A 14,064-nucleotide genomic window follows, 5' to 3' on the forward strand; every position below is an offset into this window, starting at 1 on the left:
ATGAGGAAAAGAGGAATAAGAGAGCGAATAATGGAAAAGGTGGAGGAAATGTTAAGAGAGGCAAGGAATAGAGTAAAAGTGGGAGGTGGATTGGGAAGGGGGTTTTGGATGGTAAAATGATGACAGATCTAGAAGAAAACATGAGTAAGGTAAAGTGGGGAGGGATAAAGCCAGGAGAGAAGAGAATATATTCGCTGCAGTATGCAGATGGTATTGATGGGGGAGGAAGGGGGGATGAGGAGTATGCTAGAAAGATTGGAAAGACGATACTTGGATAGGAAAGGACTGGAGTTAAATGTAGAAAAGACGAAGATGTTAAGGTTAGGGAGGGGAGAGGGAGAATGAGTAGGATGAGTTGGTGGTGGAAAGAAAAAAAGATTGAAGAGATGAAGGAACAACAAATACAAATATTTAGGATATATATCTCAAAAGAATGGAGGACAGGAAAGACATATGCGGGAAAGGATAGCAAAAGCAGCGACAATAATGGGGCAGGTGTGAGGATAGGGAAGAGGAGATTTTGTGGAAATTGGAGAAGAAGAATGTGGATGTTTGATACATTAATATGGACAGTGATGGGGTATGGAGTGGAGATATAGGATTGGAAAAAAAGGGAGGGGATAGAAAAAGTGCAGGAAAGGTTCTTAAGATGAATGCTTGGGATAAAAGAAAGGACACCGGCATACTTAAAAAAATGTAAATGGAAACGAAAGTCCAGGGTATAGGTAGAGGGAGTGGCGGACGGCGCGAGGATGAATGGGGAGGGAGGGAGGGAGGGAGGGAGAGAGAGAGAGAGAGCGGAATAAATGTAGGTTAAGTTAGAGATTAGGTTAAGTTAGAGTAAGTTAATGTTTAAGTTAGTGTAAGAGCTATTGTAAATAATGTGTAATCCTAAGGAAAAAAACAAATATACATACATACATACGTAACATATATTATATTAGGTGTTGGAATTAATTCGTAGCGTTTTACAAGTGATGGGAAGTACTTTCATTAATGTATTTTTTAATGCTCATGTGAAATAAATAACATTCTTTCATTAAAAACGCTACGAATTAATTCCAACACCTAATACTATAATATTTTCTTAGTTTTTCATATACGTTTCTTGTCAAGAATAAGAGCTCTGGTCAAAGATGTTGTGAAAGAAACAAAACACATTTAGAAAAACTAATTAATGTTAAATATAGTTGTAATATATAAATGAATACCCATAAAAACTTGTTTTTAATAATATTGTAAAATATTATTTCTACAAGCTGAAATAATTCTTGCTTTAATGATATACAATGTGTCCCAGAATAAACCTTTATTCTCAAAATGACATAATTCTAAGACAATTTTTCCTTTGCCAAAATTCTGTGTAGTTTAATTTTTGAATTATATGTCGCGTTTGAAAGATAGATAGCGGCAGCGCAATGTATCATCCGACGCGGGTGCTCAGTTTCGACCATAGATTTTTTTATATATTACCTAGATCGCTAACATGCTATAGTTTGTTACAGGTCGGCTGAAGCCGAGACGCCATATTTACTCAGTCATCACATACATTACTTTGTAAAGTAGTGTTAGTAGTGTGTACACTTTGCTGCGATTATAATTTTATTTTTTAAAATAAATTACAAATAAATTGAAAAGATCAATTTATATTTTTTTTATTTCAATATTTGGCACAATTAAAAACATGTCTTACAAATGTGCAGTTCCTAATTGCATTTACAAGTATAAAAGTTCTATAAATATATCTTTATTTTGGTAAGTATCTATAATTAATAAACAATAGTTTTACAAGTGAAAAATAATGTAAAATATAAATTATCATAATTTATCAATATTATATATCAAATACTTTACATAAATATTAATTTAACATTATAGGTTACATTTAACGTTTTAGGTTATGCTTTCTATTGTAATATGTTTCAGATTTCCCTTATGCTGATTCTACAATGAGTTGATAAACGTTATTGTAACAGAATCAAAAATTCGCTGTTACGTTACATTATTATTCACCTAAGACATATAATTATTGCAGGTCAGTCTGCAACTTTTTAATTTTTAAATTGCAGATACGAATTTTTTATTTATTTATTTAGTTGGTAGTTGGTAGTCCTAAGTCTTATCAGTGAAGTTGACCAATAGCCAACTTATACAACCGACGTTGATTGGCCAACTTCATCGATTAAGACTTCCGACTAGATACTCATTGTAGAATTAGCATTTAGAACAAGAAGATTTATGTAAATTATGGGTAACAGCAATTGGAAGGAAAAATTAGCAGCCAATTATTCACAGTCGTGTTTGTAGTTTTGAATCTACAGATTATTTGAATAGATCATATTTAAGACGTTTGAAACAAGATGCTCATATATTCGTATCTGCAGCACGTCTAATTCTTTGGGTTGAAAAGACTTCTAAAACCATTGAAACACCAAGAAATATTAATCTAATCGCAAACTATACTGAAACAAGTAACTCAATTTCAACTTCAACGAAAGAGATATAAAAGAATCATTATCATTATTTAATAAGAATATTATATTAATATAAAATATTAATAAGTTGCATATGCATTCAAATGTTTATTGTGTATTAGATTTATTAAATATTATGGTCCGTACGAATTTTTTATTTATTTATTGCGATTAATTTTTGTATTTTATTTTTTATATTTTTTTTGTGTGCATATAATTTTTTGTATTTTGTTTTTTATATCTTTCTTTTTTGTATATATACATATATTCTGTATATACACACACACACACACACACACACACACACACACATATATTGTGTGTGTGTGTGTGTGTGTGTGTGTGTGTGTGTAGAGATTCGATGATTATGAGAAAAGCACATTTATCAATAAAGAATGTTTAATAATAAACAAGTTAAAATTATACACAGAGAGTGTTGTAAAGATTCTCCTCTTTCCTTTTCCTTCTTTTTCGTCTCACGTTGCCGTCGCCATCTATCTGCTCTCCACAAGTCCTGCTCCATCATTCGCCTCGGATAATATCTTTTCCCCTGGGTTCAAAGTGATCTATCGTTTTAAATATTTGGTGCAGGTAAAGACTTTTACTGGTCCTCCTTCACAGTTCCCTATTTTTGTGACATCAGTAAGTATCATAGGTTTTACCTTGGCGGTTTCAGATATTTAGGTTTTAACTTTAAGCCAGATCCTGTTTGCGTACGTTTAATAGCTACCAGATCGTCAAGATGGTACTTATGGGAATTTCTGCGTCATAGATTGTAACAGTTTTTGTTTTCACATTGAACCTTTTCGATCTGTCTCCGAGCATCATCTCTCAATTGTCTTCTTGTATCATCACAATAGCGAGTCATTTCCTGTTCAATTGCTTCCATAGTGAGATTCTTGGATTTCATCCTAGTCCCTATCATTAGCTCGAAGGGAATGGTATTGATGCTGCGTTGATACGTGGAATTCAAAATTTGAACACGTATTTATACCATTTGATGGGTTTATTTACTGATATTTTTGCAAGTACCGGGATGATTGTCCAGTTAATCCTTTCGACTTGTCCGTTGGCCCTGAGTAAGTCCACGGTGACTTTAATGTGTTCAATATTTTCCTGCTGACAATAGTCCTCGAATTCGGTAGAGGTAAAGGTGGTACCTCGATTGGAAATAATTCGATATGGATTCGATATGAAAATATCCTTTTGTATTTCTAACTTTTCAATGACATCTTTTGATATTACTGTCTTGGTGAGATATAACCACATAAACTTTGTAAAAGCATCTATGACTGCTAAAATGTATTTATAATATAATTCTTGTGAGTCGTCTCTAATGCTCCTAAGTGGTCCATGTGGTAGATGTATAGCACATCACCTTTGCTCAATGGATGTAAGTATCCCTCTTTTCAGTACAACTTTTTGTTAATTAGAATGCATTTAACACAGCATTAGTTTGCAATGCATTTTTCGACTTCTCTGTGAAAATTTGGGATAAAACTCTTGTTTCACTTCTTCCGTTCGCCGGATGGCAAAGTGCCCTCTTTTTTGTGCATTCTTTATGATTTCGTTTTGCATAACACTAAGTACTACGAGTAAGTCACAACCATGTGAGCGTTTGTAGACTAATCCGCTTCGTAGACCAAAATTTTGATATGGGCCATTCTCTAATTGCTTCTTAATGCTCTTAATGGTCTCATCGTTGTCTTGTGCCTTTCTCATCTTAGGAATTATGTCGTAAATAGATTCCATCATCATAACAGGATAACGGCTAAGCGCGTCCATATGCTTTAGCTATGCTCCCGACTGATGTTCAATGTTAGTGTAATTGTATTCTTCTAAGACTAGAGCCCATCTTGCTATCCGTGGCGTGAGATCTTTCTTATGCATAGTTTGCTGAAATGCTGAAATGTTGAAATGCAGTCAGTGATAATCTTGAATATTTTTCCTAAAAGATAGATTCGGAACTTATTAACTTCTACTGCTAGCGCCTCGAATTCATAGCTGGAATATTTCTTTTCTGCCTCTGATGTTTTTTGCTCATGAAGTACATGGGATGTAATTTATCATCTTCGGAAAGTTTCGTAATAACATAGCTCTATAGCCGTCGGTATGCACTTCCGTCTCATAGTCTTGATTATAAATATTTAGCACAGCCTCTTCGGTTAAACATTGTTTCAATCATTTAAATGCTTCGATCTCTTTTTTCTCAAACCGAAACACTTGGTTTTTCCTCAGTAAATCAGTTAACGGCTTGGCAATCCGGGAGTATTATAAATTTCCAGAAATAACCGGTTAAACCTAAGAAACTTTATATTTGTTTAATCGTTCTCGATTCTGGGAAGTTCAAGACTGCCTTTGTCTTCTCCGGTGAGGGATACAATTTTTCATTCTCAATGACATGTCCCAGAAATTCAATACGTCGTTCTAGCAGTTTACACTTTTTCTTGTTGATTTCTAATCCGTACTCTTCTGCTCTTTTCAATACTAATTTCAGCTTGTTGACTGCTTCTTCTTCATTCTTTGCTAGTATTATTAAGTCGTCGATATAGGGTAATGCAATTTCCTGCATTGCCATGTTGAAGATATCATTAATAAAACGCTGAAAAACAGCTGGCGAATTACAAAGATCAAAACTTACTTTTCGTAATTGATATTGCCCATCATGGATTATGAAGACTGTATATTTCTGACTACTTTCGTTTATCGGCACATGGAAAAATCCATTCCTCAGATCTAGAGAGCTACACACGAGCATCTTGCAATCTGTCTAAAATATCTTCTATGAAGGATAAAGGATAGCGATCTTTCATTATTCTCTTGTTGATAATGCAGATTCATAATGTCCCATCTTTCTTTTTAGTTACCATTACTAGACTGGCATATTCTGATGAACATGGTTCGATAATTCCCTCATCAATCCATTATTTCACTTGTTCGGTCACGATTCTTCTCTAAGGAAACGGTAATCGTCTTGGTCGCGCGTAGATCTTCTGATCCTCATTTAAAGTAATAGTCATCTCAACATTAGATGTTTTGGTCTTTTTAGGTACATAACCATTTAAAATATCTTCTACTTCCTTTCTTCTTTTCTTACAAATGCTATGCTCTATAGGTGCATTTAACATAACAGCGTAATTCGGGGAAATAATATTATTTAGTTTGGTGCCTTACGGATGATGCTATCTGATTGATATTTACTTTGGCTTGCGACAGCAATTCACTTCCAACAACAGCTTCCATCATCATAGCCTCATCTATTATTACATAAATCATCACGTGGAAATATTCGTCATCAATAGTAATAGTATCCGTGAAGTGTCTTATCAGTGTCACTTTGCTTCCACCAAATGCAGAGAAATTTAATGTATTATAGAATCTAATAATACCGATGCGCCTACTTCCTTATACAAGCTTCGATTTATGATATTAAATTGACTGCCGGTGTGTATCAGTACATTGAATTTCTTATCTTTAACCTTTATTGTTTTGTATATACCTTTAGAGGCGCTAAGGCTACTTACAGGTTCAGACTTCTTTGAGTCATCTTCCTTCTTTGGTTTCTCGTTTTTGCAGTCAAGTGATTTATATATTGAATATAGTATACCAACATATATTCTCCTGTACAAAGAAAGATTTGAAATTTGCGTTCTACTGCAATCGAAGTGCGTCATAAAATACTTTAAATTTTTTCTCCATCGCGAAAAAAAATTGAAAAGTAGGTTCGACGAAAAATAAAATGTTTTTCATGTACTGCTTCAGACTCGTCTACTATACACAAAAGGCTTTTCGGTTTTGGAGCCAGTAAACCCAATGCATTTCTTGCAAGTAACTTGATTTTTTATTATACTCAAAACAATGTAGTCCGCAATATTATATAAACTGTGATACTTGAGCGTTTTCAAAACTTGATTTTCATCAATTATACATATACATGAGAATTCGGAAATTGAATTGGAGATGGATCATCGCATTTTAGGACATCTCCATTATGCAGCACAGTCAGAAAATTAGACAAGTATTCGCGATTATCTTCGTCGTAATTTCTATGGGATACCGGGTTTCATATATTGTGACATTGTTATCATTTTTAAATGGTTTTTAAAGTGTAGAGCATTAACCATGGAATTTTTGCTTCAGATTGCAGAGAACAAATTTTTGACACAATCTTGTGTAAATTTGCCCAATAACACAAAAAAAATTGAAAACTATAATTTTCAAATAAAAAACCAGTTATTTCAATAGCTGAAACAGTTGAAATTATACCGATTTGGAACAGTTTTTCCAATCTCCTTTCATCCTTACCTTAATTATTGAAAACAGCTTTACAATTTCCCACAGAAAATCGATCAGTTGTGTACTTTTCCGGGTGCAAATTCACCAGAGTTAAAACACTCCTTCGATTGGTCATAATTTGGAACTATCTTAACGATGATTCCTATGAACCACGAATCACTTTAAGGGAATGCTGGAGCGAAGACCGAAGTTGATCAAGGTCGATATTACAGATTTTCATTTCCAATGTATAAGCTGCTTACGCCCTCTGAGTTAATATGATCATGCAGGAAATTCGATCGATTAATTATCGATATTTTTATTCCGTTTCCTACATTACCATCTTAACAGGGACGTGTATTAGGATCGGTCCCACAATGTAAGATTTATTTTGGAAAATTTTCCAATTTTAGAATTGAAAAAAAAATAAACATAATTGAAGTTAATCTTATATTTGTAGAATCGGACCTTAGAAATTTAGTTGCATTATATACATATTTAGTTGTATTATATACACATGCAATGTAGGCCGTGTTCTAATATATATCACCAGTACTAAAAGTCTGTAATATACATAAAATACAGATTTTTAATTAATAGATATACCGATACGAAGCAGTAATAGCACTTTTTTCTTACATCCAATGTCATTTTAGGTTACGATATATTATCATAAATGAATATCATAATATATATATACATATGGATATTCATGCATATATTCTCTATGTCCATTATTATGCAATATTAAAATTTTATATTATAATGTGTCTAATGATATATAAAATGTAATTCTAACGTTGTATATAAAAAAACATTCATGAATACGAATTACAATTACATTTTATGTGTATTATAATATATGTGTATATAATGTGTATACAATAACACAAAAAATATTATACTATTATTGACATATTAGTGAAGACATAAACATGTTAGTGAATTAATGATATATGCAATATTAAAATTATATTTTGTATATTATTGTGTATATGTACATTATAATACATATAAAATATAATTATAATTTATATTCACTAATAATGTTTTGTTATATGTTACAACAATGTTAGAATTATCATAGTATAATGTACATACAATTTTCTATATTAGATATATAGTCGATATATTAGTAATGTATAAGTACTATAAGTATCTATCTCTTTTTATTAGACAGAGTAAAAAGAGTTACATTATGTATGTGCAATGTCGTATTCATTTATATATATATATATATATATATATATATATATATATATATATGAAACACGTGTCCATATATTACAATAATATATGTTACATCTTGACTAAACCCTAAATGATATTGATCATAGGAAAAAGTGATACTACAACTGTATTTCGATATTCATTGCGAGTACTGAAAATACGTAACTATAGATTTTCATTAATTTTAATTGCGTCATTGGCAAAATTTTATTTGCGTCATTGGCTCGTTGCCCTTCTTTTATACTACCTTTTGCTTATAGATTTTCAGTATTGACAGTGTACATTGACACATGGACCTAAGCATTTTTCCTGTCGTACAATGTCATTTTAGGTCAGGATGTAATACAGGGTGGGCCATCTATTGGTACGTTTTTGAATTTCGTCGTATGGCAACACCGAACGAGCTACAGACCCGAAATTTTGACAGTTTATTAGTCATACCGTCCGAGGCACGAAACAACATGTTTTCTCTTGAAGAGCGTTTTGAAATTTTAAAAACTTATTTTCAAAGTCAGTGCTGTGTCGCCGAAACTGTACGAATTTTGAAAAGAAATATGGGTCGTGATAGAGCACCCACCGAAGGAGCTATACGCAAATTGGTGAGGAAAGTTCGTGAGAAAGGGATGTTAGTGGATGACATTATATTACGACTGTTTTGAGTGAAATTGGCGCCGAGGTAGTCCAAAATGTCATTAATAATTGGGGTGACCGAATGGCATACTGTAAGGCCAGTAGAGGGAGCCACATGAACGAAATCGTTTTTCATTCTTGACGCGGATACTTTTAGCTTCACAACAAAAAAAAAATTAATAAAAAATATCAATGTATGCTCATTTGATCGCATTTTTAAAAACGTACCAATAGATGGCCCACCCTGTATGTATTAACTATACATAGATATATTGTATTACACATATAATATACATAGCTACACCATTTTTTGCTATGTTTAATAAAAATATGTAGAAGATAATCATGTTAAAATATTAGTGATGTACTTAAATATAATACACACATAGACAATATTGTACAATATTGCATATATGTACTATAATGTGTGAATATATTAGGTGTTGGAATTAATTCGTAGCGTTTTTAATAAAAGAATGTTATTTATTTCACATGAGCATTAAAAAATACATTAATGAAAGTACTTCCCATCACTTGTAAAACGCTACGAATTAATTCCAACACCTAATACATACGTTGCAGATAGAAATTATCAATGCTAAGCTGTTTATACATTCTCTGTGTTTAAATGTGCAATATTAAAATTGTATAGATATATAAAATATATATATATATATATAAAATGCGTATATATATATATATATATATATATATATATATATACACATAAAATGAGGATTTATCAGAGGATTCGTAATTTGATTATTTTTTTTTAGATATTACATCTGATCATCTGCGTTTGACTATCGTTAGCTTTGATTTATGTTAGTTGTATGTATATTCTGATATTGAAAATATAAAAGGATATATCACTAATATTTGATCATAAAAAAACATATCTCTTTTTATTAAACATAGAAAAAAGAGGACATCAGTACATCTTTTTGTTACACGTAACAAAAAGAGATGAAGTAGCTACACACGTATGTGAATATGAATTAGAAATATATTTTATAATGTACACATCATAATGCACATAATTCTAATATTCACTAATGTGTCTATATTATATCTGCATGAGTAACTAAGTATGAGTAACTTCTATCTCTTTTTATTATGGACCTTCTACAATAACACATTAGTTACAAATCAGAAGTCAGAAGCTAAAAATTGATCAATCACAGCCAATTTTTAGCGTTTGACTTCTTATTTATGGCTGATTTATGGCTTATAATTGTAAAAGGCCCATTAAACAATAAAAAGAGATGGAATAGTTACATATGTGCAATGTATTTATGTACTGACAATACATGTTACATCCTAAGTTAAAATGACATTGGCAATAAAGGAAAAAGTGCTATTACATTACACGTGTATTTCAAATACATGGTTGCATCCGAAAATATATCTAAGTCACAGTCAGAGTGTTCATTTAGTAAAAATATACTTATTATTGTAACTTGCTGTTAGTCAACGTACATTGACCTGTAAGTGTATATATTTGCTAAAACACTTTGAATATGATATACTTACATACATTTCATAAACGTACAGCATCGTACAAAAATTATGCATGTGACTATTGACTGTGTAATGTATGTTGTATATATATATATATATTAGGTGTTGGAATTAATTCGTAGCGTTTTTAATGAAAGAATGTTATTTATTTCACATGAGCATTAAAAAATACATTAATGAAAGTACTTCCCATCACTTGTAAAACGCTACGAATTAATTCCAACACCTAATATATATATATATATATATACATATATATATTATATATATACATATATGTATAACATATATATTATATAGGATGTCCAAAAAGACTCTGGATTTAGGAGCTGAATATAAAGGTGACTATAACTAATCGTAAAGGAATGTGAACTTGTATCGGCATGCATAGTACGCCAAAATATAATGCGTTGCCTTATGATTTCACGTTCTACGATTCAATTACGACCATCCTTGTGCTAAGGCTATTACATAACGTTTTAAAAAAAAACGCTTCAGACAAAAGTTGTAAGGTTTCAAAGAAGCTATTTATTGATATTCAGTTTTTTTTCTTCATTAGTTTCTTTGTTTCGGTTATATCAAGCAATTAGCTTTTGATTCCATCATGACAATGCATCTATTTGCATTTCTTTAATTGCAGACGCAAAATTCTATAAATTGGTTCCGTAATTGTATTTCATCAAATTTAATAATCGAAATGCTTCTGCCAATAAATTAAAAATAGTCAGTCCACGATAAACGCCTCTGACATTTATCTGTAACTAGCCAAAGCACGATTTACGGCTGTGGCATTTTGTTATAGCTAGCCAGCTCACAATTAACACCTCTGACAGTGAATTAAATATAGTTAGCCCACGATGAACGCCTCTGACATTTGTTTATAACTAGCCAAAGCATGATTTACGGCTGTGGCATTTTGTTATAACTAGCCAGTTCATAATTAACGCCTCTGGCAGTAAATTAAAAATAGTCAGCCCACGATGAACGCCTCTGACATTGGATCATAATTAGGCAAAGCGCAATTTATTGTTATAACAATAAATTTAATCATATCACTTGTATGATAAATAAAAGTGATATTTTCACGAATAACATAAAGATGCTAACTTTTCTCATTCTGGCTTTATAGGATGCCAACAAGAAACACACATCACAATAACCAATTTTGGCCTTCTAGAGTGCCTTCCAACAAGAGACACAGTGCGACACGATGCATCATTACAATCTTGTTCGATAATACAAGGATGAGATATTGTACTGTATTGTACTGAGTTGCTTGTTATAAAGCATCCATAACCTTCTCTTATCAAAGGCAGACAATATTCTGCTACTACATTTTTTCTTTTTTGTGGACAAAAAACACTATATAAATATATATACACACACACACACACACACACACACACACACACACATATATATGGTGTGTGTAGAACACTACTACACTACACTGCATTGACAGTACTGTTGTCCTGCAATGATACTGTGAACGCGGATCATACTGATTACAGCTGATTGACTCGTATAACGCCGTTGTTTTCTACACATACAGCGTCACGCAAAATGATATATGCATATATATATATATATATATATATATATATACACATACATACAAAAAATTTTTATTTATCACTCTAAGAAAAAAGATACATAATCGATATCATGATCACATTATCTTTTCCTTAGCGACTAATTAAGAAAAGGCGTTCACCGTATTTAAATCCACGTTATTGTAAAAAAAACTCTCTATTATCTTTGAAGTTCTATTATTGATACGTCATTTAAGTGTATTCTCCAGGTTTATTCCACTAAAAAAAAATACAAATAGATGACCAGATGTATGATGCGGTAAAGTAAAATTTTATATTACATTCTGTGGCACAAAAACGTGATCAGTAACTCTTTGAAACTGAATGTATCATAAAAATAATAAAGTAATATTTTAAAAGTACATTACATTTAGTAAAATGCATTAAGTTATTAATATGATGTTCAATCACCATTAATAAGAAAATACAATATTATGTAGGAAGGAAAATATTTTCATGACAATTTGCTGGAAGGTATGGTCGCAGCATGTTTCTTATACTATGACACTCTTGAGATACACGCGTGAGCGGTTCGGTCGTCAAGCGTCGAGCGGTTGTGAAGGAAAAGTAGGCAGCATTTCAGAAATCGGCTCGAAATGCGCAACTAATTTCGAGCTCATTGAAGTACACGTATATAATTTCTGAAATTTTATAAGAAGTATATTTGGAGTAATATGTTTATTAATAACGTTATTTATTAAATAAAAATTAAAAAAGGAAAAAGCAGAATCGAACAATCGAACAAAGATCTCCAATATTCTGATCTTGTACCCAACGCCCGAGACCACGTTGAATTCTTGCAGATCACCTCGACGAAACATATAGTGCACGGAAAGTCGTAAACTATTGTATATCTCATCAATATTTACGTTTTGAAATCATTTTTGCATTTGCATTTTTGCTACGTTAATGAGAAAGATATATGATTAATATAATTTAATAAAAAGAAAATGAAAGAATTTTAATTCACAAACACGGTTGTCAGCTCTCCGTTTTTTTTTTGCCAGACTTCGGTTGCTTGGACTAATATTTAATACTCCAGCAGACGACAAAAATTGGAGATTTTCACATCTGCTGGAGTATTGAATATTAGTCCAAGAAACCGAAGTCTGTCAAAAAAAAAACGGAGAACTGGCAACCGTGTTCGTGATTTAAAATTCTTTCAATTTCTGTTATTTCGATAGAGCGAGACAGAGAAAAAACAAACGGATAGAAGCTCCGATTGTAATCGGTGAGTCTCCGCCCGGACACGCCGAACTGGGCCCGTTAGCAAAACAATGAGTCTGTTTCTGTCCTTCTCTCTGTCGCTTGTTTCTAGCGACCGAAAATATTTTCTCGACAATCTCGGCCGCTTGGCGTGTATCATAAGGAGAAAAGAGACATTCTAGACAATACATAATTTTTATTAAATTATATTAATCCTTTGCCCTACGATTTAAGTTACGATGGCGCGTGCCATAATTAACAGCCTGGAACATATTGTTTATGTTTGGCCCGATAGACATACCACGGCTCTCATCAATGATACTTATGTTTGTCCCGATTTCTTTACCACGAGTCTCACACGATATTAGTGAAAGAGTTAATCATATACCTTTCTCATTAATATATTAGGTGTTGGAATTAATTCGTAGCGTTTTTTAATGAAAGAATGTTATTTATTTCACATGAGCATTAAAAAATACATTAATGAAAGTACTTCCCATCACTTGTAAAACGCTACGAATTAATTCCAACACCTAATATAATAGCAAAAATGATTTCAAAACGTGATAGTTAACGAGACATAGTTTACGATTTTCCGTGTATTTTATGTACCACGTTCATAAAGGCGGTTTGCAAAAACTCAGTGTGGTCTCGGGCGTTAGGTGCGAGATCAGAATGTTGAGGATCCTATATTCAATCCTGCTTTTTCCTTTTTTTCTTAATTTTTTGTTTAACAAATAACGTTATTAATGAACATATTACTCCAAATATATTTTTATAAAATTATAGAAATTATATGTGTACTTTAGTGTGCTCAGAATTAGTTACACATTTCGAGCCGATTTCTGAAGTGCTGCCTATTTTTTCTTTACAACCGCTCAACAGTCGACGGCTGAACTGCTGGATCGCGCGCGGACGTGCATCTCAGGAGCGTCACAGTATAAGAAACATGCTGCTATCATACCTTCCAACATGAAAATTATCATGACAACATTTTAGCATGAAAATTATCATAAAAATATTTTCCTTCTTACATAATTGTTATTTTCTTAATAATAGTGATTGAACATCATATTAATAAGTATATATATTTTGCTAAATATTATGTACTTTTAAAATATTTACTTTATTATTTT

The sequence above is a fragment of the Acromyrmex echinatior genome, chromosome 9 (genome assembly GCF_024713525.1).
Source record: "Acromyrmex echinatior isolate Ae372 chromosome 9, ASM2471352v2, whole genome shotgun sequence".
NCBI lineage: Eukaryota > Metazoa > Arthropoda > Insecta > Hymenoptera > Formicidae > Acromyrmex > Acromyrmex echinatior.